The 19,587-nt window shown below is 36.0% G+C and overlaps 1 protein-coding gene across 1 annotated transcript in view; it reads right to left on the reverse strand.

Moving 5' to 3' along the window:
• Positions 1–14,921, reverse strand: part of LOC127160652 (stonustoxin subunit beta) — a 34,405-nt gene extending 19,484 nt beyond the window's left edge. Inside the window, exons 1-3 of the mRNA XM_051103310.1 lie at positions 14,727–14,921; positions 6,106–6,210; positions 1,309–1,482 (exon numbers count right to left, since the gene is read on the reverse strand). The gene's annotated coding sequence lies outside the window, so the exon portion shown is untranslated. The remainder of the gene's footprint in view (positions 1–1,308; positions 1,483–6,105; positions 6,211–14,726) is intronic.
• Positions 14,922–19,587: the final 4,666 nt, after the last annotated feature.

Here is a 19,587-nt window from a genome sequence, read left to right on the forward strand (position 1 = left end):
AAAAATCATCTCATTCTAAGGGGTTGTTCCTTTAAATGCAAATGAGCTCTGCTCGCCCCGCCCCTCAAATGAAAAGACGGTCTTGTTTACATTAGCCGCATGTACCCCGTGTTTAGCCGCTAAACTTCCTAACTACAACGTTATAAGGAAAGGCGATGCAAAGAGACAGTCTTGTAAGTACATTGATTCGCCGCATGTATATGTAGATCCGCATTTTCAGCTGCATGTTGTCGGGAGTGAACCACTATGTTCACTATTACATCCAGCAACAGGACACCTCAATCGCTCAATTCTTGTCTAACTTACATCCCTGCTCCGGCATCGAAACAAAGAGGGCGGACTGTGACAGCTGATTTGAGGTAAATCGCTCATGTCAATCAACTATCGTGGGAGTGGCCTCTGTCGGTGTGACGCCACAACGACAGGCATCTGAGAACGGCTCGATTTGAAAAAGGGAATATTATTTTTACAGATTAATTAAAAACCACTGCATGGATTTTTATCATTATAGGGTAGATTTGTACATACACTGCCAACACACATTAATGTTCAAACAACATGAAAAAGTGAACTTAGCATCCAATGACCCCTTTAAGAGAAATAGTCCTAATTGTGTAGCCCTATTTATTTAATTCCTTATATACTTAATTTCTGTTTTTCTCTGTTCACAGAAGTGCTGCAGGTGTGTGATGCGACAATGTGTGAATCCTCATAATCTGTTTTTTAAGATTCTGTTTGCGCATATAAAGCTTAAAGCACTGAAAGAAAAATGAGCTTTGGTTGTCGGTCAGGAAAATAATATAACGAACAAAATGCTGTCATTCAATTTTCTGCATTTGTCTATGTTGCACACAAGTTCAGGCTAACTAAAAAACTTGCGTACATGAGCTAAGACCTGACGTGAGATTTGATCGTACCCACTGCTCACGTCCATATTGATTAATTCCAAGTTTTGTGTAGAAATGACCGTGCACCCAATTTTCTATCGTATGTTCATTTTGTAAATGAGGCCCAACATTAATGTAAAGGTTTACATCCCATAATGATGGTCAGTTATATTGTTTGAAGGTAATGATAACGACATCTTGTGTAGTAACTGACAAAGGATCATTGATTAATGGTCACATTATCATTGTTTCATCCTTTCTTATTCAAGTATTTCAATGGCTCTTGATCATTAAACATTTATGAATCAAAATAACCAATTAAAGGCAGAACAAAAATTGGACTCTAAACATACAAAAACATGAAAGAATCTGCTATATAGTTACATTATCAGTAACATATGAATCCATGTACAAATCAAACCTCAGTATGTTGAGTTGACAGTTTGGACTCTTCAGTCCAGCACACAGTAACTTCACTGCTGAATCCTGCAGGTCATTGTTACTCAGGTCCAGCTCTCTCAGCGGGGAGTTTGATGATTGTAAAGCTGAAGCCACAATTTCACAGTGCTGAATTGTGAGATTAGAGCCTGCCAATCTGAAAAAAGGGAGGACTTTGGTTAAAAAGCATGTTCATAAGATAGTTACCCCAAACGACTACAAGACTATATACAGTATATATGTCAAAAAGACTGCAAAGCAAACAATATTCACCTCTAAATTATACACCATTTATTTCTAAAATCAGAGATAAGTCAACAAGCCAACAAGAAAGCATGAATAACATATTGTAAACTGCTTGAAAAAGAAATAAAAAACCTCAAACAAAACTATGACATTCAACAAAATTACACTCAATGTTTATTGCATGCTATTGTTGTATTGATATAATGCGTCCTTACTGTGACATGTTTGTCAGTTCACTTTAATTACAAGTCTGAGTGACTTTATTTCTTTCCTAAACCTTAAACTGTATAACAGAAAAGAATAAACTGCTTTTACACTTGACATTCTGTCCTGCTCATGCCCCTGTATATTCACTCTCTGGACTTTACAGCGGTTAAACATCCTCAACGACTTAAAAGTTATTGCCATCATTTATTAAACTTTCCCAAATACATGAGTAAATTTGGAGTACTAATATATTTATTCTGTGTACAGGAATGTCGTGGGATCTTTGGACTTTATTCTCGGGTTTGGCAGCAACGCACTGCAAAACCGACTTATTGGTCATATGCCTAAAAAAGATCTTTCATATAGGGGCGGTTTCCCGGACAGAGATTAAGCCTAGTCCTAGACTAAAATGGCCCTTTAAACCACATTTACAGAAATCTGCCTTCTCTGTCACGGTTTTAAATAGTCTTAGACTTAGTCTAGTCCAGAATTTAATAGGCTTCCTGGAGGAAGACTAGAGCTACTTCAGGACTAAATTGAGGCTTAAATTAAACCTACCAGGAGGCAGGTTTAACTTCAGATTAACACTGTGTTTTCAGTCTTTACACATCAAAATTATTTGTACCCTTGGTAGATATGAACAAAGACGTGTGAAAATAAATATGCACTGTTAATCATTTTGATCTTTTATTTAAAAAAATTTAAAAGTAAAATGGAAGTGAATGTAAATCATTCTAAAAGGTTTTTATTTATTTCTATCTTTAATTGGCCACAATTAACGACACCCTTTTATTCAATACTTTTTGCAACCTCCTTTAGCTAATTTAACAGCTATGAGTCTGTCCTATAATGCTTGATGATTTTAGAGAACAAGAGATCAGAATCCATTCCTTCATCCAGATTCACTCCAGACCCTTTAGATTCCCAGCTCCATGATAAACTCTTTCCTCTTTAGTTTCCGAGAGGGTTCAGGTCAGCGAACTGGGACAGTAATAGTAGAACCTGTATTTTGTGCTCAGTGACCCATTTTTGTGCTGATTTTGATGGTCCTTTTGGATCATTGTTCTTTTGGAAGATACAACCATGGCCCATTATAAGCCTTCTGCACTGTTAAAAAACGCTGTAAAAAAACGGCCAAATTTTGACAGTAACATGCTGTTTTCCATTAAAACAGTGCATTCTGGGTATTATTTGTCATTTTTGAAAAAGTAGCCTGCTGCTATGTATCGTGAATTAACAGCATTCAAAATCGACACTCAGAGACTGTGTTTAAAATCAAACTCTACACCCTCATTCACTATTCCCTACATGAGTTTACTAATATAGTCCACCTTACAGAGATAATGAAAACTGAGTGACTTCAGACACTGATGAACAGCTGCTGTTAATGAGCAGAATCACTGATTGAAAGAGAAACAAGACAAACACAAGAACTATAGAACTGACTTCAGCCACAGCCTTAGATGAAATCAACTGAACATTTAAACAACTCAACACACAGCTTTACCAACTTCACGCATTTCTAACCAGACTGATTTTATTTCTGTCAGATGTCTATAGAAGATCTTATTGAGAATGAACAGATGTTTAGATGATGATGTTTTATTGTTTTGTTTGACGATACCATTGTGGAGATCAGTGTTTGCTTTAATTGGGCTCCTGACTATGTCTAGTTGGGCATGAATGTCATCTACTGAACTGGTTCTAAGTCTTGCTAGACTCATTATTTTTGAGTGTGTATTTAATTGCTGTTGTTTTTTTTTTCACCAAGTGTGTTACAGCATGAGATTTTTTGAAAAATAAGAAAATAAGGATTTAATAGTTAAAATTGAAAACTAATAGAGAACCTCAAATAAAGACATGAGGAATCAGCATATGAATCTCAACAATGGTGACAATCGAAAGCTTCATGCTGCAATGCATGCTGGGTATCAGCACACTACAAAACCTCACCCATGACTTGTTCCCACTATTTTTGAGATTCATACGATGATTGTTGATGTATGTATCAAATTATAACAAAGTGTTTTTTTTTTTTTTTTTAATGAGTGGCATTTTTTACATCTGCATGCTCATTTTTTTTTTAAATCTAGCATCAATATTCAAAAAAAACAAGAAGACACTGGATAAAACGTGTTATTTCCAAACCATAAACAATTCTAGATCTTTTTTTAGACTTTCATTTTGTCATAACAAGCATGCCCAACTAAAGTAAACACTGATCTCTACCGTGGTAGTGAAAGAAAAAAAAAATCTAAACCTCTTCAACTCTCTTCTGTAGACGTCTGACAGAAATAAAGTCAGTGTGGTAATAATTGAAGCTGCTAATGCTGTTTTAGGAGTTTAATCAGATCTTGAGAGATTTAATGTCTTCTTTTATTTCAGTTGATGTCATCTAAGGCTGTGGCTGAAGTCAGTTGTTCTTGTATTATTCTTTCATGCAGCAATTTTGTTTGTTAACAGCTGGTGTTCATCACTAATGCTCAATCAGAATGTGATCAATCATATGATTATCTCATTAACTTCAGCACTAATTCAGTGTTACTCAAACACTCTGTAGTGTTGACACATTATAAGTGTTCATTTAAAACTGAGGATTTTGCTGTGGGTTTTAAAGGGTTAAAGATGTACGATGGAAAAAAAAAACAGCATGAAATGTAATTTAACAGTAATAAACTGTAATTAATTTACGGCAACACACTGTAGAAAAACAGTAACATGCTGGCAACCGAGCTGCCAGTTGATTACTGTTAATTCAAGAAAAAACAGTAATATACTGTAAAACATAACAGTCAGATTTACCGAGCAAATCAAGTTATTTTCACTAAAATATTAGTGAATGTTCATAGAAAAACAATGATGCAAAGTCATTAACTGGTAAGGAGAGTAAATATTTAATTGTGTCTAACTGATGTGTTTTTGTACAAGAGAGATCTGTCAGTTTAATTTAGTTTTGTGGGTCTCCATTGTGCTGGAGAGTAGAGCTTGTGCTTCAGGCAATGATGAGCCACAAACACTGATGTTTTGCTGCTTTATTTAAAGACAGTAATTGTGGAATTGCTCTCTTTAAGCACTTTATTACACAAATCTGTGCTATTGTTAGTTAATGACAATCTATAAAGATTTGAGTAAAAGTCGATTGCTTCTTTATTACACTTTAAGTGTTTGTGGGTTTATATTAAGAAATATTTCTTCTTCTTCTTCTTATTTCTTCTAATTCACTGTACTAACACCATATAAACAATAGTTTTTTTTAAAACTCAAATGGTTTGAAGCAATCGGTTTCCAAAATAAAATGAGTTACCACATGGTATAATAACGGTAACATACTGTAAAAATGAAGAGCTGTAAATTAACGGTAGAGAGCTTTAAAATAACAGTATAATGCTGGCAACCACAGCTGCCAGTAAATTTTACAGTGCAATTTTTTACAGTGTACATAGAGGATTAATAATTGCTGTTAATTTTTGTCTGCTTTGTAGATTAAGTAATAAAACGATTTACAAGTTATCAGATGTTGAAGTAATTTTACGTTTACAAAACATGACTATACATTCACAAATTACTAAGTAACATGATAAAAATTTACAAATCTGTCATAAGTTACTTAAAAAAATAGCATAATGAAATAAACAGATCCTTAATGGTTAATAGATACTAGTCATTGTATTATAAATCACTTATAAATCATTTAGATGTCAAAATTGCATTCTCTCAAACATTATAAATAAATGTAAAACTATTTTTGAATCCCTTAATATAAAATGTAAACTACTCATCAGTTTTTAATGTTTTAAAAACCTTCCAGTTACTGGTTGTTTGTATGCATTTATATTCCACACACAGAAATGGAAACCATAACATTTGAAACTGATGAGTAGTTGCTGTCTTTAACGGTAACTTGAGATATTTGTAAATCATTACCATATTACTTTTTCATTTGTGAATGTATAGTCATGTTTTGCAAATGACTTGGTCATCTAATAAATTATAAATTATTTAGAACTTAATCTACAAAACATAGATAAAAATATTAACAAATATCACTTATAATAACCTATGAATGCAGTAAATGTAAATCTATGAATGCAGTAAAATGTTTTGTAAATGATTAAATTATCATTAATTTATCATTAACTTATTACTTGTAAATGATTTGTAAATTAACAAAACATACAAAAAATGATTACCATATCACTTATTAATCCCTTATGAATGTTTTGTAAATGATTAATTCATCATAAAGTAATCACCTATAAATGACTGGCAACTGAACGTGATTATAAAGTGTTACCAATTATGTTATATTTCATTTTGAATCTCTTACCCATTTTGCTCCCCAGCACGGGCCCTCGCATTTCTGTACCCCACCCCTGTCTCTGGCGCCAATCAGCCACTTTGACACAGCCTTTTCTGCGTCTTTTCTGGTGATCTGGTATACACACATACATATACACACATACATACAAACACACACAGTTGTTGCCAAAATTCCCAAGTGAAGCAAGGGAACGTTCTCATATTATTTATTTTTTTCTTCTAGAGAAAGTCTGATTTCCTATAGCTGCTAGGGATGAGCGAGTACAGCATTATCTGTATCTGTATCTGTATCTGTTAACCATATGAATTATCTGTATCTGTATCTGTACTCGGAGTGGGCGGGGCCTAACCCGGCAGTGGGTGGGATTTAACCTGGAAGTGGGTCATGTTGTATTGAACTGGGCGGGGCTTTAACCGGTATGTTATTTTAAGCATGCAATTGATATGGGTTGATCAGAAATTGTTATATTTATTGCTGATTAGAAAACTATTTACATGACAGCATCAGCATTGAGCTTCAGATCAGTGGTTTTGATTATGATAACAAACGAACTATATACAGAATAAGTTTTGCAACAATGAATACAACACATGCGGTTGCAATTATGAAGTAAAATGTAATGAACAAGAGTTTTCATTTCAACATAACTTTCTTTTTTTAACCTTGAGCAGTGTGTTTTTTTTTATTTATTTATTTATTTATGAAATACAGAAAGAAAGTGTCAGACACTCAGTGCGTGAAGTAAAAAAACTGGTCAGAGCCAGCTGACGGTTTAAAAAAGAAAAATAAATTCTCCGACAGGCAGAGACGCGAGTCGCTTTTACCAAGCACCACGTCTGAACAAACCCCACGTTTACCAAAACTCTACTGGTTAAAAAGTAAGTACTACAAACAAACCAAAGTAAAAAACAAAAGTGATGCTGAAGAAACCCTAAACGTTAACGGAAAAAAACCCGCAAACCTGAGTGACTGAGGGAGAGAACAGAGAGAGAGCGCGCTGTTCTCTTCTCTTCTCAGTGTTCTGTGTGTGTGTGTGTGAGCAGAGCGGGACACAGCAACACAATAAATCTGTATGTGTTAGTGATGCGCGGATGGCGGTTATATCCGCGGGCGCTGCGGACAATCCGCGGGTCGGGTGGGTCGGGTAATAAAAAATTGCATTCTGATTATTTGCGGGTGGTTCGCGGGTGGATGAGAAAAATCAATAATGACGCAAATATTAACTGTATTTTCTAACATATGTTTTAAATACTCGAGTAGGTTAATATGCAGTGGTGTGTATAACCCGCGTATACCCATTTCTTTATCAGTCGGCTCTGCGCACCCACTTCTAAATCCCCTCTGATGCGCATCATTCAGTAGTGTCCTGCATTAGCCAAAATCATGACAGGCCACCATTTGTAACTAAATCGTATGTGAATAAATGCAAATATTCGCTCAAAACACCCAGCAAAGACGGTAAGGACCCTAGCGCCGGCTTCCTTTGAAATATGTTTTATCATTGCACCTGATGCGCCTGATGCGCCTGATGCGCCCGCGCCCGCTCCGTCCGCGCCAGCACCACATTTGCTGCCTGTTCATACGCGAGAGCATGTCAAGAGAGGCACGCCGAGTATTAAAATAAAAATTATTATTGATTACTAATTTGAATCAGTACATTATACCGAAAACAATACGTCACGTCCAGATATCAGTTAACGTTATTCTTTTTAGCGTGGATTTGGCTTAAAAGCACGAGTGATTAAGCTTATAAGTGTTCATCACATTCATCATATCATCATGCAAAACTAAGAATTAGAATAATTGTAAATGACGATCGGGTGCGGGTCGGGTGCGGTTATCTAAATCAGAGAAAAATACAGGTGCGGGTGGGTGGCGGGCGGATCATTTATTTGGAGCTGCGGATTCCGGTGACGTTTAAGCTCATCCGCGCATCTCTAGTATGTGTGTAGGGGAGGGGCCCTGTGACTAGCCTATCACAGAACGCAGACACAGTAAACTACCCAATGAGAATTTTTATTCAATCCGAGCACAGATATTGACTCGTATTACTCGTATGATACTCGTACTCGGCAAAAGTGCTTTATCCGTGCCGGATACTCGTTTCAGCCGAGTATCCGGCTCAACTCTAATAGCTGCTTGAATAAAAAAATTAAAAAAAAAAAAAAAAAAAACCCTGCTAAGATCAATACTAGCCCCTTAAGAAATGATTAGTTTTTAGAACAAACCTAACCCAACTTAACCTAATTTGACAGATTAAATGAATTAACCAAGTTAAGCATTTAATATATATGTGTGTGTGTGTGTGTGTGTGTGTGTGTGTGCGCGTGTGTGTGCGCGTGCGTGTGCGCGTGCGTGTGCGCGTGCGTGTGCGCACCTGGTATTCATCACGTTATGGGGACCAAATGTCCCCACAAGGATAGTAATACCAGTAAAATTTGACCTTGTGGGGACATTTGTGAGGTCCCCATGAGGAAACAGGCTTATAAATCATGCACAATGAGTTTTTTTGAGAAAGTAAAAGTGTGCACAGTCTCCTGTGAGGGCTAGGTTTAGGTATAGGGTAGGTGTAGGGTGATAGAAAATACGGTTTGTACAGTATAAAAACCATTACGCCTGTGGAATGTCCCCATAAAACATGTAAACCCAACATGTGTGAGGGGGTGTGTGTGTGTGTGTGTTTGAGAGAGTGTGAGTATGTGAGGATGTGAGGATGCGTGTGTGACAGTGAGTACGTGAGGATGTGAGGATGCGTGTGTGACAGTGAGTATGTGAGGATGCGTGTGTGTGTGTGTGAGAGAGTGTGAGGATGTGAGGTTGTGTGTGTGTTTGAGAGAGTGTGAGTACACTGTAAAAAATTTAAACGTAAAAAAAACAGTGAAATGCATGGCAGCACAGGGTGCCAAACGTTTACCATTAATGGAAATAATGGTTAAAGACTGTTTTTTAAAAAACTGTCAATGACTGGCAGAAGCAGCTTCCAAAGAAAAACAGCAAAATTAAGGTCAAATATCCTACATTTTCTTAAACATTTATTTTTTTCTTCTTTAAATTTATTTTATAAATATTGGCTGGATTATCATCACGAAACATTCTCTGTGAAACTAAGCTTTTTTGCAGTTAATCACTACAGTTAACAACTACACAGTTACAGCCTTTAAATAAAATGACACACAGCATAACATCAATACTTTATTGTCTTCTCCTGGACTAAAGCTCACACTCTACTCTTCAGCACAATGGTAACCCACTAAAAATCAGACTTTGTTTATTTCATACAAAACTTCTTATTGAGAATTAACTGAGGTTTAGATGTTGGTGTTTAATTGAAATTAATAGAGTTTGAAGTCACCGTTGTGGAGATAAACATTTGGTTCAGTTGTGCTCTTGATTTTCTTAAAAACCTTTTCTTTTTTTCTGGTTGCTGTAACTGTGTATTTCTAAAGCACATTTGTTATAGAAAAAACAGCGAGATAGTACTTGATGAGACCAAGTTGGTTATGTACTATGCATGAACTTCTCATCATATATAGGCTTGATTCACTGACCTCAGCAGAAAACAAATATCTGAGCATGTTAATTAGCTTTTTGTTGTAATTATACAATCTTGTGTTACTACTTTGAAAGTGTTTTTGAGAAAATCATTTAGGCAAGAATATGTGGAGTCACAGACATCAAAAATCTGGATATGAATCTCAACAATGGTGACAATTGACAAAATATTCATATTAGCCCTGATCATCACAAAACAAGCTTTTTTTGATTGTCACCATTGTTGAGATGCATGTGCTAATTCTTGATGTTTGTGTGTCAAAAAGCCCCCATTCAAAACACTTAAAAAATTATAAAAAAAAGGTTATCATAACATCATAATACCGCTACAAAATCGCAAGATTTACAGCCAACATATTCAGCAAGAATATTCTTGATGTGCTCAGTGAGTTAGGTTACTATGATCAATAAGCTGTTAACCATGAACAACCAGCTTTGCTTGACCAGTTTTCCTCTATCTGTTTTTGCGTTAACAAACATGTCTTAGAAACACATAGCTATAGCAACCAGAAAAAAACAGAAATTATAAAGTCAAGGGTCAAGAGCACAACTAAAGCAAATGTTTATCTCCACAATGGTGACTTCAAACTTTATTTTCAATAAAAAACATTAACATATAAACATCTGTTAATTCTCAATAAGAAGTTTTGTATGAAAAAATAAAGTCAGACTAGATGCTGAGATCTAGAGAGATCTGTTAGTATTTCATGTTCTGTTGCTGTCAGTCATGTGATGTTTAAGTAATTAATTAATTAGTTAATGAGTTCATTTCACAGTGAAGGTGTTTGTCTGTAATAATTTAGGAAATGCCTGTAAATTAACAGTGTTGTTAACTTATTTATATAAAGACATTTGACTTTAATTTTAAGGTTTTTGTTTGGCACCCTGTGCTGCCAGTCATTTGACCGTTTTTTTGTCTTTTGTTTTACAGTCAAGGTGCTTGATCATTAAATTCAGGAAATAGCTGTAAAATAACAGTGTTTGTCAGTTTATTTAAATAAGCAGATTTTACTTTACTGCCAGTCATTTGACCCTTTTATCATCTAACGGATTTGTTACTGTATTAATTACAGATTTGTTTTGTAATTTTACATTATTTGTTTGTAATTTAAGAAAACAGAAAACATACTGTATAAAAATACAGCAGTTTTTTTGTATAAAAAATGTGAATTACTGTAATTTGTCATTAATGCCATAATACTTAAAATAACAGCCAAGTTTTTAATTTAGAGATAATTTTACAGAGTTTTGACTGTAATTCAAAATAAAAGAAAACAGCCTGAAAAAATCAGTTATTTTCCGTAAAATTACTTTTTTTTTTTACAGTGTATAATACGTTCATCTTCTGAACACAAATGAAGACTTTCTTAATGAAATCTGAGCATGGAGGGCATGGACAGCCAATGCAACTAGCACTTTAAAGGCTCAAAAAGGCATCAATTAAGTAATCGAGCAGACTCCAGTAGTTTAACCTAAAATTTTATTACACAAAGCAATTGCATTATTTTGCACACTGGCATGTCTTCATAACTTTCGTTAAACTACTATAGTCTCCTTGTTTACTTTATTGACATCTTCCTGGACCATGAAAGTGCATGGGTGGACAGAAACCTCTCAGGGTTGGATCTGAACCCTGCAGGTAGGAAGATCTCCTGAAACAGGACTGGACACCCTTGGTGTATATTCACCTTTACAATCTTTTTCATTATCTTTATTCGGTGTCAACAATGCTATGTTTCAGCGAAATGACTTTTGTCCCAAAAAGCGTATAAGCAGGCAATGGATAATAATCCAGTTTGAGCTCTGTAAATCTCTCTCGAGATGTACTAAAGTTTTCGGTGAAACCACCAATATTGTGAGAACCCAAATTATCGCCTGTGATGCAAAAGACTGTTGCCCTCACATTGTTTCCATGTACGTTCAGTCCAATTGTTTCCAGTTCCCTAAGATCAGATATCAGTGGAGAGAACACCTTTTCGTGGCACAACAGCAAAAGCTGCATGTTGTCAATGGTAGATCGGTGGAAAGGATCAAAGTTTGCTAGAGTAAAGTACACCCCAAGCATCTTGTGCTTTTTTTTGCAGATCCAAGGGGATTAACCAACTCGAATGCATCCTGATAAAGGATCACTTTTAAAGTAATGCCTGGATCAGAAAATAATGGATTGGATTTGAACACAGATCCATCACACACATCACTGAAAATAAGAGGTGTACTCTCATTCCCAGATGTACAACATTCTTCCCACACAGCAGCATCTTTCAGTAGAACCGTTAATGTGTCTTTTATGGGAATATACTGGGCATGCCGCTCCTTTCTGTTTTCATCAGTGCCCAAAAAATGCATTTTGGATGCACATAGGGAAAATTTTCCTCAAAGTACTGTTTTCTCTTGTACTCTGTGGAAATATCAGAGCTGCATGACCCATGAATATCCATGTCATCTAGAGTTTTCAAAACATCTTCAATTTCTATCTCAGAGATTTTCGTTTTTGTTTGAAGAGATGCTTTAAGTTGATTCTTTGTGTACTGCTGACACAATCCACTGAGCTTATTGATCTCTTCCACAATTAACTGCACTGTGGAGGAAGGGATCAGGTGCTTCGCCTGCAACTTCATGCAAAACATGGACAGATTTCTCATGTATACACTTTTCATTTGTGCAGGGTCTAGTATATCCTCCTCAGGTCCATCATCATCTGCCACCTCATCTGAGTGGCTTTCAGCAACAGAGAACTGAGACCCACTAGGAAATGAGGGAAGACAGTATGCACCAGAGACATGCAAAGCTGTTGAGTATGAAAGATGATTTCACCGAAAATGAGCGATCACAGTTTTTGAAGGGACAATGCACCTCCTCTCTTTTTGAAATGTGAAATTTCAGGTGACCCAAAAGATCTGAAAGGTCAATCAACTGTTCTTGACAGTTCCCAGTCAACACGTGAGATCATGCGATGTTCACAGTGACATCACATCATTCTCATTGTGTGATACTCAAGAGTGTGAGTAATATGTGAGCTCATTGTGAATTCAAAATGTTGTGCAGGTTGAGAGGAGGCACTGCAAATATCGGTCACCAGGGGACATTCTACTTCCTGTTTCTCAACACTATCACAGTGGTGTCACATGATGAGCTCACAGTATGAGTGCACACCCAGATAACAAATTTATGTTATAAGAACCTTCTCCAAACATACACAGCAAAATCCCCAGTGTTTATTTAACACTCTGAGTGTGGACACATATAAACACTGAAGCAGTGTTGAAGGTAATGATATAATTAGGTGATTAACGAAGTGATGATTGATCATTATTGAAGACACCTGATGTTAACAAGCAGAATCACCAAAGGAGAAAACCAAAATTTTTAAGCAACCATTATAGTGGTCAATGTTTGCATTAGTTGGGCTCTTGACCCTTAAATCTTTAATACTAGATTTTGTTTGGCTGCTGTATTTGAGTTAAAACAGCCAGACAAGCCAAAAGCTCAAGTCACCAGCTGATTATGTTTTAACATAGTCATTGTTTGACGTAAATCACCCAGAGTATAACCTCTAAGTTAGTTTTTTTTTTTTTTTGCTTATAGTAATAGCCTTGACAATCCACAGAAGATCCAGCACTTCCTATACATCTTGGAAAGTTTTTTTTTTTTTTTACAACCTGCTCAAAAAGAAAGTATTTCACCTAGGCACACATAGACATCAAGAACCAGCCCATGAATCTCAACAATGGTGACAAACGGCATATTCAGATAAACAGATCAACTCTGAACTCTCATAATTTATTCATGCCGCAATGCATGATGGGAGTCATGGATGAGTTCTGATTGGCTACAACACGCTTTTTGATGGTCACCGTTGTTGTGATTCTCACACTGATTCTTCATGTCTGTGTGTCTAAATTACGATCAACTTTTTTCATCATTTGTCTGATTATGGCAAAACTGATTGATCTTTTATTCTCATTTTTTTGTAATCTGTAAGGAAATTCTATGTCAAATACTCAAGTCACTATATGATGATTAAGTCAAGCACAGCCAATGCCATCTTACTGACTTTTGCTCTTTGCTTGTCTGGCTGTTACAACTCAGTAATTGCAGCCAAACAAAAACCTAATATTGATGGTTTAAGGGTCAAGAGCCCAACTAATGCAAACACTGACCACTATAATGGTTGCTTAAAAATTTTGGTTTTCTCCTTTGGTGATTCTGCTTATTAACATCAGGTGTCTTCAATAATGATCAATCATCACTTCGTTAATCACCTAATTATCTCATTATCTTCAACACTGCTTCAGTGTTTATATGTGTCCACACTCACAGTGTTAAATTAACACTGGGGATTTTGCTGTGTACGACTGATGTGTAACTGTTTGTAAACCACATTTATTATGGCAAGGAATACCAAGAAGGGATTATTAATGATAACAACACAATCATCACCTAGATTCAGTATGCAGTCAATTATAATAGCTCTTTGTTTATACAGTATAGTAATTTATGAACAAATTTGAAAGCATAAGTCACAAACATTTTGAACTGCCATGTCATGTAAAAACAGAGAAACATCAAGAATCAGTGTATGAATCTCAACAATGGTGACAATCAAAAGCTTCCTGCAGCAATGCATGCTGGGTACCTAGTCTCCGTGCAGTGAGTGCACTTTGACTTCACATTGTGATCATAGTGTGAGCACACATTGAGGACGCTGTGAGGTTACACTTTTAGCTCACTGTTACGTCACATTGTGACCACATGGTGAGATCAGTGTGAGATCAAATTGTTGACTGGGTTAGTAACCTGACATGAAAAGGGTCCCTGCAGAGATTCGCACTGTGACTCAGAAGATAACTGTCGATGATGACGGTAAACATGACTTTTGAATGCATTGTAATTTCTGACGCGTAACTTGCAACCTGCTATGCAACATGCAAACAGGTAATGTGCCTCATTTCTGTGTAGCCCTTGATGTTGTATGTAACCTTTTAGAGTTTTCACAGAAAAACCACAGCTATTACAGGTATAATCTGTGAACATCTTTACACATCTTTGTGCAACTCTCACCCTTTTACACTGACCTTGACTTTATACGCTCACAGAACTTGCTCACTGAATCTGCTCACAGAATCTGTAACGAGAAAAAAAAGGCATGTAAATATATGACATGTTGGGAAATCTACAAAAATACAAAGAAATATATTTTGAAATATATTATATCCATAGTACTGAACCCCATCTGTGTCACCTGTGAATCCATGTCAGTGAGTCCCTATCAATAATCCCTACCAGCTTCAATAACAGCAGCGCATCACTGCAAAAAATGCTTTTCTTACTTATATTTTTTGTCTTCTTTCCAACCAAAATGTATAAAAATTTTCAAATCAAGAAGGATTTTCTAGACGAGTAAAAATTATTGTCTTGTTAAAAAAATTTCAAAATAAAGTGGATTTTTGCTTGTTCTAATCAACATAATCTGCCAAAGGGGTAAGAAAAATAATCTTGTTTTCTGATTGAAATTAGATTTTTTTGCTTACCCCAGTGGGAGATTATTTTGCTTGTTCTAAGCAAAAACTCACTTAAATTTGACTTGTTTTTTTCTAAAAAAAAAAAAAAAAAAAAAGAAGATTTTTACTAGAATTTTTACTAATCCTTCTTGATTTAAGAATTTTTACATATTTTGGCTAGTAACAAGACAAAAAATCTAAGTAAGAAAAGCATTTTTGCAGTGTTTAATTTAGAAGGGTAATTAAAACTATCAAGAAACAGAAGCTGTGAAACTTTTTCCGCTAGACTTACATCCAATACCTAACCAGCATATATTTTCATGCTGGAATGCTGGTTTATACTGGTCCTTAGCTGGTGATGTGCTGGTCCAGGACCAGTTTAAAGCAGCAAAGGACCAGCATCCCGGCATCAAAACCTACCTAACCAGCATATGCTGTTTTTTTCAACAGGGTTGACTGCAGATAGTTCAGATCATCATTGTGACTATATCTGAAAGTAAAACTTGCAGTCCAGTTTGTAAAGCCAATTTCAGTATACAGGCGTAATAGCCAGTGCTTGTAATGTTATGAGGGAAAAGGTGCCGACGAACAGTGCTCGGAGGGGGTTGGGTCACTTTAAGCGTTAGTCCTAATGAATCTGTTTCTGAATTAATAACTTTCATCCAACCTTGCCTCGGAAAACAGTATTTTTTAGCTTGTAGACGACGCCTACGACGATGTATATAAAAACTAACCAAAAATATTGCACTATGGGACGAAAATGGGTAAAGTTGGCAACCTTTTTTACTTACCGCATCAATAACTCCGTATCTAAACCTTCTTAAAACACAAATTACACGTCTTTCGAATAACAGTAACGTAAACAACCAGCTAACGTTAACAACCTAATTTTCAGCAAAACGAACCTGTTTGGGTTTTTCCCTCAGGGCCTAACGTTATAAATTCAGCCTAACGTAACTTTACTTGATAAAGAAACCTAATACTACAAAATTATGTAGTACTATTCGGACAAAATCTAGCAAAAAAAAAATAAATAAAATACACTGCACCATCAAATGAAACCTAAATTTTAAACTTTTTGAAGATTTTAAATGTCTAACGTTAACATTACTGATCAGAGCCAACGTTTAAAACACTGATTTAACAATTTAAAAATATTCCTTATGCTAGGACTCAAATATTAAAGAAGTAGTAGTAATGACCAAAATATAAAACTTTACCTGCTTATTTTCGCCTCACATCGAAGTAGAGTTGTGACGTTCGCGAATGAACCGATTCTTTTGAACGGCTCATAAACATGAACGATGGGAGCCGAGTCGCGGCTGGGGAGGAGCCGTTCTTTCTGTCGTTCTTTTTTTCCTATGCGTGTTTCACACAGATGCACACAAATTAGCTCCTCTGCGAGACAGAACAGTTATAGGGGGAGGGGCGCACCCAGCGCAGGGGTGCTACTGCCTAACAGCATGATGATAGTTGTGCACGCATCCTTCACGTGAGTACTCCAGTGGAAAAAAAACTCTGCGTGCCTCTGTCATTGGGTAGGAGCGGAGCCATGACGCTGCCGTCACATGCTTACTCCAGTTAAAAAAAAACAAAACAAAACAAACAAAAAAAAAAAAAAACACGTGCGAGTGCCTCTCTGTCTCAATGCCAACGTCAGTAATAGCGGGTCGTTCGAAGGAAGAAGACACACACGTGACACGTCTGAAAATGAGCCAGAGGAAAAGGAGCAGCATTTGGGTGCACTTTTCTCGCGAAGAAAACAGTAAGGCTAAATGCAGCATTTGTCAAAAAGTCATTTCATTTAAGTCTGGGTCAACAAATAATTTACACAGGCATTTGAAGACTCAACACCCAACACTGCAGGTCACAGGTTTGAGAGCAGAGCCAGACTCAGACAACAACAGTGACACTGATGTGTCCATTGCCTCCTCTGCCTCCACATCAAGTGCAACTGCAGCCACAGCAGCCTCTGACCCCACTGGGCCCACCACATCGCCTGGCCAGGCACGACCAAAAAGAAAGCAGACATCCATCAGTCAATGTATAGTATAGTCCACACATGACAAATGAGGTAATAATCAATATTTCAGAATAATTCAAACTCAGATATTGGTGTGTGATATCTGAGTTTTAATTATTTGACTACAAATCTCACCTCATCATTCCTCCCAGTGATTATTTCCAGGATAAACTGAGATGCCCCCAAGCTGGCTTCTTAAAACTGACTAAATATTTAAAAAGAGCCAAAAGAGCCATTCTTTTGAACGGCTCTTTGAAAGGAACGGATCGCCAAGATCCGGATCCCCTCAAAGAGCCATAAATCCCATCACTACATCAAAGATCGAAACAACCCCACTGCGTGTTTAGTGGAGAATGTATCCTTGCGCCAGGGTGAGAATTCCTTTAGTTCGAATATTAAAATCTTAATTTTTGTAATTTAAATATCAGCGTATTAATTATATTATTATATCACTTCATGAAACGACACTGTGGAAATAAACGTGTAACAAAACACTAAACGGAGCTGAACTACTTTGAAAAGCGGAAGAAGATGTGGTCAGTCAGTGACAGTAGTAATGAAAGTGATTCTTTTGCTCGAATTGATTCTTTCGCATCGAACATTTTACGAACTGGTTCAAAAACTGATTTTCTTTTACGGAAACATGCAATTACTCACATACAAAACATATTATATCATTAATAATTATATAAAAAATATTTTTTTTTATTTAAGTCAGCTTACTTCACAAGTTACTGAAACTGCTTAGAATAAGCTGGCAGAAGAAAAATCTGTGCTGACTTATAAATAATGTAATGTAAATGTGCCGACTTGTAAATAAAAAATTGCAGTTGAACGGAGTATTAATTTTATTTGTTTGTGTTAAAAACTTGCAATGTCCTATTTTTCAAAATAATTTTTTTTTATAGTTTTATTATATTCTATGTTATTCTTGTATTCTTGTTTATGTGGAAATTATTTTTTTTGGCAGTGTCAAAATGCTTTTTAAATTTACAGTCTAATTCTGTCATTTTACAATTTTCAACTGTATTTCAAAAATACGTGAAAAAACTGTAAAATAAAACAGTAAATTTCCGTAAAATAACAGTTTTTTTTTTACAGTGTATTTTTGCATGCACCTATATATTTGTTACAGTAAATAAATGTTCAAATGTATTATTTTATTTGTCCATTTTGTAATGTTATAATTTTGTTATAATACTTTGATATGTTTGCTATTTGCAGTGATTACTATTTACTATTGTTAATAGTGTGACAAGGTCTTTAACCCCCGGTTTAATGCCCCCGGACCCGCCTAGAAGGATCCAGGTTCAACCACTTGTGTCTAACAAAATCTTATGTAAGCATGATGTGACCTCCCACCAACTACCACTAGCCCCTGATGTTTTGGCACCAGCCCCGGATGTTTTAAAATCCTAGAAACGCCCCTGGTTCAGACTCATATGATCATGTGATCCGTCAGATCTCATCACGTCTGATTTGAACGAGTTTGACAAACTCAACAAAGTATGATACAGGTTTGTTTGTTTGTTTTTCAAATTGTTTAGACACTAAAACTGAATCACAATCACCAAAACCTAAAACTCATTGAAAAACAAAAATATCTCTAAATCAAATCTGCAAACACAGTTTCTGCTTTACACTCAGTTTTCAATTCAATGTCACGTTTTTGTCAAACACTACACACAGTTCACTACATCAAAAACATTCAAGATGAAACTGGAAAACAATAGTAAAGCAAGAGCTGAAAAAATGTTGTGACCTTGTTTTAGTAGCAGAGTTTTCTTTTTTACAGTTTTTTCCAATTGCTAACACACTAAAATGACATGCACAGCACAATTATTTAAAATGACACACAGAGAGCAAAACTTCTTCTCAAGTCTCCAAAAGTCTAAACACATTTTCTGCTTTACACACATTTTGCATTTCAAAATGACACTTTTTAAATGCACTGAAAACAGTTCTCTGTATAAGACACAACAATGTGACATAAAGTCACATGTTTGCCATTTCAAAACACTGCCATTCAAAATGACACTACATGAGCTAATTGGCCAATTACATGTGCCACCTGGCCAAACACCTCAATGGTTAATTGTTAACACTTCAATCAGGATGTAAGCACTATGAAAAGACCACAAGTGAGAAGCTTTTTTTTTACAACAACAATGGAAGACATTGCAGAGAGAGGAAGAGGAAGAGGGAGGTTGAGAATAAGAGGGGGAGGAAGAGTGAGAGGTAGGGGTAGAGCAGGTAGAGGACTTCATGGCCAAAGAAGACAAACACTTTCAAATTAAATCAGAGCAACCTTAGTAGATCATGTCATCAACCATGGGCTGACAATGCGTGAGGCTGGACAGAGAGTGCAGCCAAACTTGAGCCGTTTTACTGTCGCCTCTGTCATCCGGACCT

This window comes from Labeo rohita, unplaced genomic scaffold (assembly GCF_022985175.1).
Source record: "Labeo rohita strain BAU-BD-2019 unplaced genomic scaffold, IGBB_LRoh.1.0 scaffold_414, whole genome shotgun sequence".
NCBI lineage: Eukaryota > Metazoa > Chordata > Actinopteri > Cypriniformes > Cyprinidae > Labeo > Labeo rohita.